This window comes from Lichenostomus cassidix, chromosome 17, assembly GCF_008360975.1.
Source record: "Lichenostomus cassidix isolate B80296 chromosome 17, HeHo_3.0, whole genome shotgun sequence".
NCBI classification, from domain to species: domain Eukaryota; kingdom Metazoa; phylum Chordata; class Aves; order Passeriformes; family Meliphagidae; genus Lichenostomus; species Lichenostomus cassidix.
Genome location: NC_139497.1, coordinates 8,020,485 through 8,033,327, shown reverse-complemented (window position 1 = coordinate 8,033,327; position 12,843 = coordinate 8,020,485).

Genomic DNA, 12,843 nt, shown 5'->3' with positions numbered 1-12,843 from the left:
TCGGGACAAGCACTGAGCCACGTCCCTTGAAGCCACTGCATGACACAGCTTGAGCACAGCCCAAGCTCTCTGCTCCCCGTTGTCAGGGCAGCAGCTGTTTAGCAGCCCTGAGTATTTTTCCACAACAATTCAGAGTAGAAGGAAATATCCAATCTCCTCGGAACAAATTCTTCACCTATTCCACTCACTTTTTGCAGAGAAATCCAGCACGGATCCCTTCTTGTCATGCCCTGTCCCTCCCAAGCCTGGATGTGCTCCAAACTAAAACCTGTGAACTGAATCCAACTGGATTTTTCCCCAGATCCTCCCTCTGGACTAAACCTGCTCTCCAAAAGCTTTGACTCTGCACCAGGGTCCTAATTCCTGTACCTTTATGCAAAAGCTGCCAGGTGTTAAATGGCTTTAATCTACCACAAGAACTGAGAGTTAAATATTAAGGAAGTAAAAAAAAAAAAAAAAGTTTAATAAAAGACAACAGGATTTCCTAGCAGAGGCGGTGAATAAACATCAGAATAAATGATGTTTAATGATTAATAAATGAATAAACATCCAAACAAGTGGCAGGGTCATTGCCTTAATGCACCAGGGGTGAGGTCAGCGTCTCTCCCTTGATCAAGAATCCCAAAATGGCTTGGGTTGGAAGGGACCTTAAAGATCATCTCATTCCAAGTCCCCACCATGGGCAGGAACACTTTTCACTAGACCAGGTTAATCCAAGTCCCATCCTTTGAATATTTCCAGGGATGGGGCATCCAAAAATTTTAGAGATGAGATGCCTTCAGAAAAAACTGCTTTAACAGAAGAGGTGAGAAGATTCCAAACAGGAGGAGCAGGGAAATGCCCAGCCTGCAACATGCACCTCTCTGAGCTCTTCCAGCAGCTCCCTGGAGCTGAAGCCTTCCTTCTGCCTTCCTCCTTCCTGCTGCCTTCCTGCCCAGCCCAGACATGGCCTCTGGAAAGAAAACCCTGGACGAGAACAGTGTGGAGTCATGAACTGAGCAAACATGAGTCTGGCCAAACCAAGGACTAGGCCCTGGTTTGCAGAGCAATTACGGTTTTCCTGAGGATTTGGTCAGCTGTGGAAGGCCACACTGTGTACAAGTCCACCTCCTCAGGCCTTGCCAGCCAAACTGTGCTGTTTAATCACCCCTGTGCTGTCCGTGGGCAGCTCCCAAAGCCGCCCAGCTGTCTGCTGCCATGTCCCATGCCAGCCGTGACTAAATGACAACCTTCTCGCTGGCATTTCCATTCCAGCCCCAGTCAGCAGTTCCCTGGCTGGCCAGGCTCCCAGCTGGCCAGTCCTGTGCACATCCTGCACGTCAGCTGCTTCAGAGCTCCGTGCCCACACATTTCCATCGTGCCCACAGCTGGAAAGCACATTCCCAGAGAAAGCAGGAGGGCAGGAAAGCAGTTCACCCTCAGCTCCCAGGCTGGAGAGCAGCAGTAAAGCTGAATTGCAGTAGCACAGTTTGCTCATTTCTGCAGAGCTCTTTGAGCTGGCCTCCTAAAAGCTCATAATGAAAAAAAAAATAAAAGGGAAGTTTTCTTGGGGTAAATATAGTAATTACATAGATATGGCTGCCTGAAGGTGATTCAGAGAATGCAATGGTGTTGAGCTGTTCTGAGTGTTCCCAGGGTAACCAGGGAACTCTGGCTGTACCCTGTGAGCCCCCAGGAGCACAGCCCAGCTCTGGGCATCACAGTGCTGGTGGAATGTGACTGTCACCAGGCCCAGAGCCCCACAAAAGGCACCTCAGACACAGATCAGGGTTACACCTCATGACAACACCTGTGACCATCTGCAGAGCCTGTGAGTACTGCTCACCCTGAACAACAGCAATAGAAAGGGCCAGCTGGCCTTGCCTCTCATAGCTTTGTTAATCCAGGATTTGTCACCATTTAAAAGAAGCAGAACTTGGCAAGAAAACCAAGTTGTTCCATCAGCTTCAGAACAGGAGGTGCCACACCTGAGCCCAGTGCAGCCAGACCACTTTGGTTGCAATTGCTCCATGGGCATTTATAAATTAGTTTGCAACTCACTACTTGATTATTTAATTTCGTTCCTGTTGCCCATTATCACTTTCAGCTCACACACATTATCCTGCTTTTTCATTCACTCATGGAGGGCAATGGATTTTGCTTTCTCTTTTAAAAACACACAGCTTTTCCATCTGAGAGCAGCACATGGACACTTGTGGCATACCTGCTTCAAGAATACACACAATTCCAGTTTTCTGCTCAGACACAAGGGCTGCCCTCTGTGGCCTGAACATATATTGCACAACAGAGCCAAGCTGATGAGACAACTTCAAGCTGGCTTGAAACAATCCCAGATTCTCACACCACTCCTGCCTGCATGAATAAGGGCAGATCGTGTGTTCCCTCGGGAAAAAGTCATCTTGGACAGGCAGAGCTTCACAGAATTCATGGAATTACTACAAACTTCTACCTTAGACCTTTGATTGTTGATAGCTGCAAACACATCCTTCAGCTCTGTTATCACAGGATGGAATCATAGGATATTTGAAGCTGGAAAAGACCCATGAGGATCCCAGTCCAAATTCCTGCTCCTCACAGAACTATCTCAACTAAACCACATGGAAAAAGAGCATTGAGCTCTGACAGGATCAGTACTGCTGACGCATGAAAGAAATCTTAGATTTGGGGTTAGATTTTAAGATCAACCCCTTTTTATTCACTGCAGTTGACACTGCTGGAGATTTTTGTTCCAGAATCGTAGCGAAACATTTTAGATCCAGAGCACAGCAGGTAGGCAATTGTAGCCCAGAAGTCATGATTTCAAGAACAAATACCCCCATAATTTCACAGAAATTTGGGCAAGGCTTTGAGGTATGAGTGACTGAACCTCAAGTCCCACTGCCAGTGAAACCAACTGGAGCTGACTCAGTCTTGAGGGGAGATGGTGTTTCACCTTCGGGGTGGAAAGAGTAACCGACTCCACTTCAGGAAAAGGATGTTCAACCACCTGAAGATTAAGATGGATTTGAACATTCCCCCTGTTCAGCACAAATGCAGCTGTTTGAGAAGTCAAATCATGAAAGGAAATACAAAATTTAGTTCTCATCTGAAGCTCCTACAGAGCCTGTTCTTTCCAAGACCCACTTAGAAAAAACGTCTCTAAGCAACAGAGAAGTGATTCAACTCCAGTTAAAATAAATTGAAGTGTCACTTTCTGCACCCAGTTTACATTGGATTGGACCCTAATCTGGATAGCCAAGTGGCCTAAACCTCCACTTGCAGAATGACAGAATCATTGAGGTTGAAAAGGTCCTCCAAGATCATTGAGCCCAAGCTGTGCCCAATTCCCACCTTGTCCCCAGCCCAGAGCACTGAGTGCCACAGCCAGGCCTTCCTTGGACACCTCCAGAGATGGGGACTGCAAACCTCCCTGGGCAGCTCCTGCCAAGGTCTGAGCACTCTTTGCATGGAGAAATTCCTGCTGCTGTCCAACCTGAGCCTCCCCTGGCACAGCTTGAGGTCATTTCCCCTTGTCCTATAGCTGGTTGCCTGGGAGAAGAGCCTGACCCCCACCTTGAAAACCCCTCTCTGTTTTAAAGAGCAAATTTTTAATTCCCACATGTATTAAGCTAAATCAGAACTATTGAATAGAAGAACAGGGCTATATTTGGAAAGCTCCTAAAATGAAGATAAATAATTTCTCCATAATGAGAGGCTGGTTGGGCAGACAGCAAGAACTTTGACAGAGGTCTTTTGTGGAAGGGCAGTTATTTATCTTTATTCTCTCTCCAGAACTCTAGGAGGAGCAACAATCACTAGGATTTATAACTGGCCATAAATACACTTAATACCATTCCACTCCTAAGGCAGCCCAGAAGGACCATTCAGATTTGGGACAAGCTCAGAAATCCACACAAAAGAGGCCCAAACATGCAACAGCTCAGACACACTTGAAACTTGCTTATCCTAACCTGCTGCCTCTATGATAACATTCAAGTCCCCAACAGTTTTATTTCAAAGCTTTCTGGAGGGTCTCTCTTCCCCCCATCTCTTTAGATATCTTTTCCTTGGATAACAGCCAAGGTTTCAAGGACAGCACTGAGGAGCATTAATTGAAGTGAAAACAAATTGCCCCTGAACAAAAGCACCCTCACATTCTGCCTTGCCCAGCAGGAAGGTTTCCTATTTCTTTAGTGACTCCCAGCTTATGAAGCTCTCACTACAAAACAAGGTTTCCTTCAACAGTACCCAACTGCTTCCACCAGCTCTGGTCACAGGAGCTCATCCCAGCCCTGCCTTCCAGCTCAGCCACTGTCCAGCTGCTCCTCTGCTCCACACTGATTCTACTCATGTCTGCTTTGCTGTTTCTCCAGCTTTGAGGTTACGCAACACCCAGGTTCCAGATCCTGCTCTCCACTGGCCAGCAGACCCCATCATCAGCAAAAACCACACAGCCATGGTCTCCTAGAATCCCAAAAAGTCCTGAGCTGGAAGGACCCACAGGATCACCCAGCCCAGCTCCTGTCCCTGCACAGACACCCAGCAATGCCACCCTGGGCATCCCTGGCAGCATTGTCCAAACACTGCTGGAGCTCTGGCAGCCTCAGGCTGTGCCCATTCCCTGGAGACCCTCTGGACTGTGGTCTGTGTCACAAAACTGAGCTTTCAGAGATGCTCAGCACTTACAGCTCCTCTTGAAACTGGGAAAAGTTGAAGTCAAAATGGAGAAGAATAACCAGGTTTGTAAGCACACAATTAGTGATTTAGTGATTAGATTTAAGCTATGAAACAACTTGGCTTCAACCTATGAAAGAACTCAGCAGATACAATTTAAAAGCCTCATATTATTCTCAGAGGGTCACTATCACAGTGGTTTAGTTCTCTAGCAAATATATGCATGACAAAATATCAAAGCACTTCTTCCTATACAGGATTTGATTTAAGATATCAATGAACTTCAGCATTTCTGTCAACAACAGGAGCTCTGTGCTTTTCTCACTGAAAAAAGAGTTACTGGTGTTCTCTAAGAGCCTTCTCAGGATTGTTTTTAGGAAACAAAACTAATCTAACTTTAGTTTAGCCACTAATTCCATTGTCCTAGAACCAAGTAGCACTAGTAGTGAATTCCTGCTTTTATCTGGGGACTTGTCTGGATCAATTTCCCATTCAAACACAAGTTGTGCAGCACAGAAACCTGCCACTTCCACTTAAGTACCACTTAAGTCTTCTAATAATATTGTGACAGGGGTGTTGTGTGCCCAGAAAAACAGACAAATAAAGCCATGAGCTGCAAGGGAAGAATTCAGAGCAGCTGAGCTGACTGCAGCCCAGCCTGCAGCACTCCCCAAAATCGAGGAACAGACCTATGAGCTGCACCTATTAATGCTGGGCTCAGCTGTGTGCTGATGCAATTCAGACATCTCAGCTGGAGGGAGAACTTAGGTGTAGATAAATCAGGTTAATCCCTGAAGGAAGAGATTCTCTGCAAATGTGTGCAGTGGTGACACAGCAAAGTACATCCCACTTGGAGAGGCTTAACCCATGAAATGGTGGATTCTTCACCTCACCCAGTTGCTCATCAGCTGTGGGTGGTTATCTAGACAAGACTTTTGGTTTGGTCAATCAGGGCAAAAAGCAGGAGAACACTTTGGATGGAGAGAGAAAGCTGACCAGACAAGGCCTCCCTCAGGGTCAAACAATGCTGTTCCACCAGTGAAAAAAGTTTAATTTTTCTGGAGAAGCCATGACAATAATTGTTTTCAGGGTCGATATTTATTTACACAATTCTATGAAGATTCTTTTCAGGAAGTCTCCATTTTACCTCTTAAAAATTGTTTCTGCTACTGTATATCCTCTCCCCTCCCACCTTCAATTTGTTTTTCCTCCCAAGTCTCCTATTTCCTTCTCTGCTAACAAAATAAACAAGAAAAGACAGAGCAGCTTGTGACTTTGCCAGGCTTTCCAAAACTTGAGTTCCATGCTGGTCCAAAATGAAAGAGAATCTTTTTCAACCTAACAATCCTTGGAGAAATGCCTTTCCAAGCCCAGAATCAGCAGTCCTTGTTGTGCCAAGCAAGGTAACAAGAGGCACACAGCAGGCACTTCCTCCATCATCATCAGCTCTGGGTCCAAAGAGGGGATGAAGCTTTTCCACACACATCCAGCAGCCTAGCAGGGCAGGAGACTGAGCCAGGCTGCTTAAATGGGAAGAATCAGCCCTTGGAGAAGGTGACTGTGATGCCTGATGATTTTTGCCTTTTCTTTTATAATGTGTAACCCTTTTATACATTTTAATGCCATTTTCCTATTTTCTGTACCCTTTATACACTCTTTGTACCCTTTATACACTTTCTGTACACCCTTTACACCCTTTCTGTACCCTTTATACACTCTGTAGCCTACATGCTTGTAATTTTTGTAGTCTGATATTTAGCTTAATTTTGGGGTTCTGCAAGGCAGAAAGACCAAACATTCACAGCAAGAAGCCAGAGAGCCCTAAACCATCAAAAACTCGAGGTTTCAACCTTGGTTGAAGCCTTCTCTCTGGAAAATATTTTATAAATTCAGCTCTAGTCTCATTTAGATAAATCATTGGGGGAGGTGATTAGAATAGGGGGGACAATTACTTCATTTATTAAGTTTCTTATTGGGGGATTTTAGGTAGATATGCTAATTTGCAAGGTCCATAAAATTGCATATGCATTATATGGTTGTGCATCTTGGCATGTTCCACCTTTGCAGAGCTGTACACTTGGATCCTAATAAATACTGAGGTAAAACACTTTTACCCCTTTAACCATGTCTGCCTCATATTTTTACCAACTGAAAGGCAACAACTGGCAGGGCTGTGCTCAAGAGGAGATGCAGGAAGAGATGGATGAACTCCTTTTCTATGCTCCTCATGAGTGGACACTACATGCTGCTCCCACCTCAGGCCAGGCTGCTCCTGCTCCACTCAGCATGTCATGCCCAAGGCTGCAGAAGGATCCTGGAGGATCAGGCTGGAAGCAGAAGGAGGGAGGGCAGGATGACTTATGAATGGAGCTATTCACCACATCCCACCGTGGGCATTCTTCTCAGCCTGGAGCAGCAGCTGGGCTCTCCAACCCCAACCACAGATGGAGGCTCTGCCAAAAGAGATGCTGAGAAAGGGGAAAAAAAGCCTCCTGGTTGATTTGTGTTTAATCAAAGTCAGCCACTGCCAAGCCTCACGCCAGGCAGGGACTTCAGATGCCTCTGTTTTGAACAGTAGACTTCGCTGTGGATAACTGGAGCTGGATTGTTTCTTTTCCATGCAAAAAAGAAAAGGAGCCCAAAGCCATCCAGAACCATTTGCAGATTGATGCCAAGCTGTGGGAGTTGCTGTGGACAATTCTATTTTTAATTCAGAATGTCAATCTGTTCTATGGTTTGAGAGCTGAAGCCAAACAAGACATTACAATGTCAGGGTGCCTGAAATTTAAAGGGCAATAAACCCAGAAGCATTTCTTAAAAGCCTGAGATGTTTATCAAGAACAGTTTGATCCCAAAGGATTTTCATTGCAGTTAAGGAAAAAGCCATAAAGTAATTAAGTGATTTGCACCACTCAAACACTTCACTAAATCATCAAGAGCCAAGGAAGGAGATTGCCCAAGCACTCAGATCCTTCACCTCTTTCAGGACTGAGCAACACCCCTGAAAGACATCTTGTTCCTTCTGTGGTCTCTATTCTCCCCAGAATTTCCTCTTTTCTCACCAAAGTCAGATTCTTTTGAACCTTCAAGAGCTGGAAGTTCAGCTGTTTGTGAGATGTGCACAACTGTGCTATACAACCCTTTGGGGACTGTGAGACATCTGCTTTCTTGCGTGAGCTCAGCTACCACAGGAATGATTTACAAATTTCATTTGCTCAAAATAACGGATTAATCAAGCTATTTCAAGGGGATATATGGACAGTGCCAAAATGCCAAATACTTTTCCTACAGAAAAGCTCACTGCAGAGCTGGGAGTTCCTGTCACAGCCTGGGAGTATCTCAGATGTAGCTTGCCTGGAAGATCTTGCCATAAAGTACTATAATTCTATTTTGTGAAGTTCAGACTTAAAAATTCAGATAAATTGTCCTTTGAAGTATCTGGTTAGCTCAGGTTAGCACAAGTGATTGGAGACTGATCTAACCAGTGTTGCTCCTACTGCCTATTTACTATGTTGCAGTACAACAAGTTATAAAAAGTCACTGGCAGCAAACAAAAATCTTTGCCTAATAATTGAGATATGTCCTATCTGCACACCAGAGTGGTCCATACAAAACTATCTAAGGTAAACTATCTAAGCCCTTTTAGGGTGTCCAACTTAACACTGAAGCTCTTCAGAAGATTTCAAAGAGCAAACATCAGCATTGGAAACAACAACCTGATGCACTTTAGCAACTCCACGGTTTCCAGTTGTGTTGTTACCACTTCACTTTGACCATGATTCAGCAGGAAAACCCAGAACCAGAGCTCCAGACCAGCAATTTCCATTTCAGCTGTAGTTTTGTGGCAATAAGAAAGTTAAGCTTGGACAGCAGAAGCATGTGCTTAAGAAGTGGAAATCCCATGCTATTCACCATTATATCCCATGCCAAAGCCCCTGGATGCAGTCAGGAGCATTTGAAGGAATATTTGAAGGAACATTTGAAGGAACTCACAAAGATCGACAGGACTGGAAGATGCTTGATTTCCATCCCTAGATGGGAGATTTATTATAACAGCCTTCTGCCAAGGAACTTCCCTCTGAAGAGAAAAAGCCTTGAGGGAAAAAGTCTCCAGAGGTTTCCCAGTAAGATTCTGGGCATAGGGAATGACTCCACAAGCAGACAGAAGCTCCCACTGCAGAGGTTTTTCCAATGGCAATCGGAAGGCAGAGGTTGCTGTGCAGCTCAGATCCTTGGAGCTGCTCCGTGCACTGAGCTGGAGCCTCAACTGCAATGCCTCCAGGGCAGGCAGCTCTAATTAGCACAGCCCAGATGGACCCAGGCCTCCCATCAGATGGTTCATGACCCAGAACACAAACAGCTTCGACAAAGTACTAATTCCACTTCAAAAGGCAAGGCCTTTTAATGAATTTATACAAGCCTTGGGGCTAGAATTACCATCTGAATATTGCTGGTCTTAAAAATAAAGGAGGAAGTGAAGGAGGGAGGGGGTAGAAGTAGGGTAAATCATAGCCTGGAGCATTGGCACAAGACTTACACTTGATCTGGTGGTGGGGACAGTGAGGCAATGGGGGAGTAATGCAGAACTGCTGTAAAAGCTCACTGCAGCTTCACCAGAAGTGCAATATTGCAGCACTGCAGGCAAATTGGAGCTGTCAAACACAAGAGTGTGGATTTAGAGTGGTTTAAGACAGTGACACAGCTGAGAAAATGTCTTCCTGTGGGCTTTGCTCCGAGAGTGAAAGGCAAAGCAGCTCTGCAGGTGAAGCTCAGAGAAGTGCCCAAGGCAGCAGAGCAGAGCAAGGTGACTGGATTGGGCTCCATCCTAGAGCTCTCAGAGCTGTGTGCTGCCAGGCTCAGCCCAGCAGGGATGGCTAACTGGGAGGCAGCAGGGTCAGCAGCAGTTGAGTATTGATGAGGAAAGAGGAGGAGCACAGGGGAGAACTAAGATCTCCTCTCTGCCTGCTCTGCCATTGCCCTGATATCTCATATATAGGCAAATTCTTATCTGAGAATCACAGGATCACTGAGCTTGGAAAAGACCCCCAAGATCATTGTTCCCAAGCTGTGCCCAATCCCCACCTTGTCCCCAGCCCAGAGCACTGAGTGCCACATCCAGGCCTTCCTTGGACATCTCCAGAGATGGGGACTGCAAACCTCCCTGGGCAGCTCCTGCCAAGGTCTGACCACCCTTTCCATGGAGAAATTCCTGCTGCTGTCCAACCTGAGCCTCCCCTGGCACAGCTTGAGGCCATTTCTCCTGTCCCATAACATTTCCCTGGGAGCAAAGCTCAACCTCTCTTTGCTGTCCCCTCCTGTCAGGGAGTTATGAAGAGCCAGAAGGTCCCCCTGAGCCTCCTTTTCTCCCTCCCTAAGGCACCAGGCAGGCAGAACAAGCCAGAAACTTCATGAAGGTGATGAAAATTAAACCCCAAATCCTGTGAACAGCAAGACCACTGCAGGAGGATTGAAGGATTAAATAAAAGCAGAAATGCCAAACAACTCCTAGGTCTTACTGAGCAGGAAATTTTAACATCAGTCTTCTGGGATGTTCGAGCTGGCCTTCAGTAGATGGCAGGTTTAGAGCCCATCTGTCCATAAAAATGTTTCTTTCCAATACTGCTCAGGAATGTTTGCCTTGTAAGGTAAAGGACAGCAGGAGAAAGCAGCTGTTAAATGCAACAGATTAATTGCACTCAGAAGGTTCTGAATTGTCTGTATGGAAAGTCTAGGAGCAGCATGGATCACAAGGTACTGAGGAGAGAGCTGATGGTGAGGCTGATTTTACAGGACTTTGGCATTCAGGAGATAAAACCCCCTAAATTCCATCCATATATAGAAGGAACTTCACTCTCTAGTCCTCTCCAGGACAGTGCTAAGATGGGATGCTGCTGAATGCACCTCTTTTTCTTCCTGTTTACATCATGCTTTACTCCTACCTCGTTTTAAAGAAAATCTTCCTTCAATTTATACTCTATGGTCATTAAGAGTCCATCCATTATTCTGCCCCAGCGAGTTGCATCTCCCATATCAGCTTCACTTCCTTACTACCAGCATCATCCCAAATTTGGCCCCAAACCACAGGGATCACCCCCAGTTCCATTTCTGGTAATTCTTTACACATTCCCTATTAATCCAGGCTTTGCAAACCTCTGCAATGGATGTGTTGCAGCTATTCAGTGCTTGTTCCAGTTCCACCAGCAGAAAACTGAGCTGGAGAATAAGGTGGAAACCCACAGTCCCATTGGAAATACACACAAAAATAAGGGCTTGAAGTCACTGAAGTCCCATGCAACAGCCACACTATCTCCAAGCTCACAGGTGACCATACTGAATCCTTTCTGACTGCTCAGGGGCCTAAAATGATGGTAAGGGACACTCCAAAATATTTCATCCTTTTCATTTTCTTAAACAGCATTGAAAAATGCACTAATTCCTCTCCATTAGGCACCAGGCAACTTTTCCTGCTGGCACCATTCCCATAGCAGGATCAGGAGCAATCCCCAGGCTGCTCCCAGTGCAGGGATTGCTCACTCCCATCACACCCACCACAAACAGCATTGCCCAGGGTGGCCACTGCACAGTTTTAACACTTGCACCCAATCATAAAATATCTGCAGAGTATTTTGTGTATATATATATTATATATATATATATATATATATATATATATATATATATATATATGTTACATATATATATAGGTATAAAATATGCCAGAAAAAAGGCATTTTCTTTCAAGACATTATTGCACTCTGCATCTGGTCAACACCCCATGGCCTGAAATAACTCACAAAGCTGGCTGACTCGAGAAATAAGTTTTCTAAAAAAGCCCTTTATAAAAGCACATGCCTTTGTCAGACTCTTCCTGGTTGCAGTGCACATCTCCCAGGACTGCTCTTTATGAAGACAAAAGCAAATCTAAGGCTGGCAGGAATCCCACCCAGCCTGGATCTGTCCAAATCATCAGCTATGTTTTTGATTTAGCTGCAGTGTAGACAGCCAACTCCAACATTCTGAACAAGGCAGAGTTGTTTTAAAGATGCTCTGCAAGCAGAGGGAGAGAAAGACAAAGCATTCAGAAGCAAGGGCAGCGTGGCCAGAAAAGCTCTCGGGATCTTGATGGAAAAAGAAAGTGTTTGGTGTCTTCAGCATTCACAGATCCAAAACTACTTGGGAAAGTGGGGAAATGAGCAGAGCTTTTCCTGTAAAGCTGGGGGATTTTTCTTCTCTTATTTTGGAACAAACCCCAGCATTTGTCTTTGTATTTGTCCTTGAAACTGTGCAAGACCTCTTTGATCAGTAGTTTCTCTTTGCTTTGTCTCCTTTAGTGTTGTCAAACGCTGTCTTTTATTCATAAAACTGCTTATTTCCACAAGAGCATGCAAGGGGCTCACAGGTCCCTAAGAGCACAGGAAAAGAGGTGGTGTGGAAGCCTAAAGGACGTGGAACAGGCAAGCAAAAGAAGAATGAGGAGGTGAGTGCTACATGTGGATGCTCTTGACTCACCAAAGCTCAGATCTCATCTTCTGTGGAAAGGTTTCAAATTCACATTATGACCAAAGATTAGTGAAATAACTTGCTTTAAAAGGAACTGGGAAAACATTGCTCTGAGCTTGTTTTCCTACTAGATAATATCATAATGTGTAAAGCACAGGAGGAGACTTACACTGCTTGCAAGGTGGGACATTAATGTTGGATGTGAAAGAAAGGCAGCATTGCAAAGTATAGGCGGAGAAAGAGCAATGGATAATGGAATAGTTTGGGTTGGAAGAAGCCTTAAAGACCATCGAGTTCCACCCTTGCCATGGGCAGGGACACCTTCCACTGTCCCAGGTTGCTCCAAGCCCTGTCCAGCCTGGCCTTGGACACTGCCAGGGATTCAGGGGCAGCCACAGCTTCTGGGCAACACCACTTTGCATTCACACAGGTGACCAATCAAATAGGATCCCAAAAGATGATAAGACCTCTCAATCAATTTTAGAAGGGACTGAAAATCAAAAGCAGACAACTGGATGAGTGAGGGAGGAAAATCATGCCTGAGAGAATGGCTGAAGGGCAGGTCAGGCTGGAGATCAGGAAAGGTTCTTCCCCCAGAGGGTGCTGGGCACTGCCCAGGCTGCCCAGGGAATGGGCACAGCCTGAGGCTGCCAGAGCTCCAGGAGTGTTTGGACAATGCTGCCAGGGATG